The sequence below is a fragment of the Opisthorchis viverrini genome (assembly GCF_000715545.1).
Source record: "Opisthorchis viverrini unplaced genomic scaffold opera_v5_154, whole genome shotgun sequence".
Lineage (NCBI taxonomy): Eukaryota > Metazoa > Platyhelminthes > Trematoda > Opisthorchiida > Opisthorchiidae > Opisthorchis > Opisthorchis viverrini.
Window position 1 is genome coordinate 188,581 of NW_008751809.1, and position 4,744 is coordinate 193,324.

Consider the following 4,744-nt stretch of genomic DNA (forward strand, 5'->3'; position numbering starts at 1 on the left):
TTCTGGCCTCCGTCTTCAAATATTTCCATCCAGCCAAGTTTCACTAGATGGTTTAGGTATTTATGAAAAATTCCGCTTGATACTTTCAAAATGTTGTTCAGTTTGAAACTGACATTCAGTCAGAGGTTGCGAACGTCCAATAACCAGAATGGATACGTGGCCTTAAGAATGAGGTTAGCCAGAACTTTAAACGTCAATTGGAAACCGGCGCGAAACACTAGGAAAACTAATTCAGCGTTTTAATGTTCCCCAACTAATTGGGAAATTTTGTGCCTTTCACTCAAGTTTGTCCATAAAATGGGGGGCAAGCTTGTCAGATCACACAACGATTTGAACTATACACAATCTTGCCAGGAATCCCAGCCCACATTCGAACCAAACATGGATAGAAGTTAAGCCAATTGGGCACTCCAACCGGCTGACCGAAAGGCATAATGACTATCACTGAGGCACTAAATGCTGCTGTTATGACAAATTGGCCCCAAAACTCAGCAACCACTCGATTACAGGCAAGATGGAAACGCATTATACCATCTTAGAAACTCACTGAGCAGACATCCATGAAAAGAAGAAAGCACCCGATGTGTGACACTGATAGGGCAGAAGCCATGTGGGCGACCATTTTAAATTCAATTTATCAGATATAAACCGTGTACCCTAGGCATATTTGTTGCGAATGCTATAGCTTCGATCACCGGAAAGTGGGAGACACTGCGAAGCCTTGAAGACGATGGCGTATCCAGTACTTTCGAGAATTAGGTAGCTGCGCGGTTGAGGCGGTAATTGCTGCACAAGCGCCACTGAGTGCGCGAGGTCTGCCATTGTCGAGCTGAGTCCCGGGGTCCCCATCCAGGGTGGTGGCGGTTGTTGACCTGACTAAGCTTACTAGTTAGTCTTTCGATACTCCATTGCTAAGTCCACCTCTTTGTTGCTTCCAATCAGCATCTGGCTGGGCGAATAAAGTTCTGCGAGGCAGACGGTCTTCTGGCATACGAGGCAAATGCCCGAATTAGCGTAACCCGTAAAGCTTGAGTAATTCATCCACCGCGGGATAGTTCCTTATTTGTAAGAACATCCGGCATACCTCAGCACTGCTAATCCGATGTTCTCACTTGACCTGACCAATGTTTGGGAGACACCGATGCTGACATCTTCCGTATGTCCTCTGCGCAGAGAGACCACATCTGTGATCCATGAAGCAGTATGGATCGCACGACTGCAGTGTAAACTCTGCCCTTGACAAACTGATATCACGTTTGCTCCATAGGTGTCGGAGGTTCGCAAAAGCTGCCTGGCCCTTCCCGATTCAAGAATTAATCTCATCTCCTGCCAGTCCACCGGAATTTATACAACTGCCCAGGTAAACAAATTTATCTACAACGACGATTGGCTCGCCTGCAAGCATGAATTTTGGATTTGATCCAACCCAGTCTTGTAGCAGCACTTTACACTGCATGTATGAAGCGCATGCTAAACCCTGCGGCAGAGTTATTCAGATTATTTAAAATGGTTTGGCTTTCCGAAGGATTCGAACCAAGGAGAGCAATATAGTCTGCATACTCAGTGTCTCTGAGTGAATGTCGCGGAAGTGTTTCGACTCCCGGGGTTTCAGAGGCAGATAGAGAAATTTAAAGCAGCACATCAAGAACAAAGTCGGAAAGGAAAAGTGAGAGAGGGCAACCTCGTCCTACATCATGACGTGGTGAACTTAGGCGAAAACTTGTCGTGTACTCGTACGGTCTTCCCAAACAAAGAACTCACAATCGGCATAATTTTGGAAGGGACACCTTTGACCGCGAGACACTGCCAAAGTTGCTGACGATCGACAGAATTAAAGGCAGCTTTCAGATCGTGCGACCTACGTGGGACGCTTGAATGAGTGGCTCTGTTCAGGAGTTTGTCTCAAAATAGAGATGTGGTCGATCCATCATCGGCTAGATCGAAATGCAGCTCGATTCTCACGAATCCGTCTCTCCCCCGACAATCGACCAACCTACGCAAAATAATGCCAGATAGCACCTTAGATGCGACGCGGATACCATACTGATCTCACAATTGTTTTCGCATGGCGTCCTTGCGCTCCCTTTGCAAGTGAGTCACGCGCACTCACCTTGGGGACAAGCTTGCAGATCCCCACTGTCCATGGGGCAAGATTCATTATCTCAGTAGCTGGTGTGATAGAACAGGCGATCCCTTGGACACCAGCGGCCAGAGGGACAGTCGGTTGATCACAGTCTCAAAAAAGGAATTTCAGTGTGCTTGGATCGTCCTTTGGGTTATGACCCTTTACTTTATCACTGATGGCAGGTCGTTGTTCGCGGACCTTGACCAGCGACGCAGCAGGATTTACCCTTGGACGTTCCACTGCCAAATGGCACCTCGGGTTGAGCTGTTTCCACAGGTCCTCAAAAGGTGATGGCAGTGGCTAGAAAACGAATGTAAGAACTATTTTTTCCGGTGAATTGTAATCCGACTATTACTTTTGATAGAGGGAGAAGTTACGTAAGAAAACATCTAAGAATAAATTCAAATAGATCATAAGGTTGACGGAAACTCGGGGACAGCGCCTACCTGATGAGCTCCAAGAAGGGCGAAACTGGTCGTGGGGTGTCAATGAGTTTTCAGCAACCTCGTGAGTAGTTTCCTTTATGAGAATCTACGAATCAGCTTTCTTTCCGTTTCGAATTGAGACGATTCTGGATATCCAGAAAATTAGAATACAAGTGAGCCACATTTGGCACGTGCATTTATCAGCATAGTTTTCAACTATCTGGGAGCACTTCTTATTTAGCGCCGGAAACTATAAATCAGTTAGCGTGGATTTATCTCACGACGGTTTTGCAGTCCTGCTGGTCATGACCTTAGGTGCCTCAAACAAGGGGCGATGCATATTTGGTCATTCGGTAGACCACGCTTAGCCGTCACTCTACAGGATTACTTCTCCCTCGCAGTGATACGACATATGCATCTCGTGTGAGTGTGCCTGGACACCTGAACTGCAACCTCGAGACTGTCAGACCAGTGCATAAGCTTTTTTGAAGCGACCTTTGGAGTTTTCTCGATGGCCCTTGGTTACAATGCCAAGGCGATACATCCCGGATGGGGCAAGTGCAGCCATTTGCGGGTGATTCATAGCCAGTGAGCCGTGAGGTAAAAGACTACTCAAGAAATTCGTAAGGCACGGTCTTTCCGATTGGAGCCAGCTACAAATTGTGGCAACTCAGAAAACGGCATCCCGTATCCCAGCAGAGCACTGCAGCTGCTCAGCTCCTCTTTGGTATGCAGGCAGTTCGCTGCATTAAAACTTGGTCGCCTCATGATTACGAAAATGATGCTAAGAGGTGGCTGATACATGATTGTTCTAGCTTCTCAAACGAAAGTGGAGTTTATGAATAATAAATCTGCTGATTCCTCGAATTTTGCTTGATTCTGACCGTTGCCTGCTGCGTTTGTGCAACATCGGCTCATAACGCAAAATAGTATTGGCGATTTTTCTTCGCTGTACACAAAAATATCACGTGGCCATCATCCTTGTATTGACCTTGTGCAAATTCAGAATTGACTGTGCGCCAGTGATAACGGATAAAACTAATTTGAACAAATCCCCATAAAGATGAAGCAAATCATAAAGCTTCATGGTTTGAGAATATATACACAGAGGTGCTACATTTTAGCTCAAAAGTCCGGATAAGAACCAGCTATTCGGAACACACTGGGTCAAGTAGTGGTCACATCGCATAACCTGAGTTTCAGGTTTTGGCTTGTCCATCGTTTGCTGGTATATTATTAGCGGTTGACTCAGAACTGATCATTTATTAAAGAAATGCCTCAAACCATCTCATCGTCAGTCTTGTATATCTCAATGGTTCAGAATATTAAGGGACCAGAAAGTGTAAAAATGTATGTGCAAGAATTTGCAGACATGGATGAAGGAGTTTGGATGCCCGAAATTCGGTTGGTTATGCAGTAACATTTCAAAATAAACCTATTACCAACAATTACAATTTCCTAAGGTGTAAAAAGCCGTCTGATCAGATGGGCGAGACGATCGATATAGAACACCGCCAAATACCTACCAATGGACTTAGTACATGTGTTTCTCGTTGGGGCACAAACATGAGCTCCACTGGAATCGACTTTAGTATACCGAACAAGATGTCCTCATTCAAGAGACAACAGGTTAGAGGCATCAACGCCTCTGATGTCTTCACTGTTTCACACATTTGCGCGGCATGCTTTGAACCCTGAAATACAATATTTAGTTGAAATATACGTGGTTCAAATCCTGAATAGGAGGGTCCATTCGTTTTTTCAACACAATTTTGACTTATTGTGGGTTATCCTGTCTAGAAGGGCTTTAGCAAACCATTTTTAATAGATTCAGATTCAGTGAGTTATATTTATACACGGAGTCAGAGACTATATGAAATTATTTTGTGCATTTATGTATTTGTAAGGATCTTTAGGTCTGAAAATAGGTATTTACCGAAAGAATGTGCTTCGTCTTCGTTGTAGAATTCGGGTTAACATCGGATGCGATTTGCCGCTTTCAAACAAAATGTCTCACAGAATACCCAGCCCAAATGGTTTGCATTCCCCAGTTGTGTGTGCGTCATGTCAATCGTTACTCAAGGGTTTTAAAACATCGAGCATACGAGAACAATAGAATACGGTTTCACAGTCATCATCATCATCATCAAAGAGAGCAAAATCAATGTTGGTACTGATGCTTAACTGCCGTACA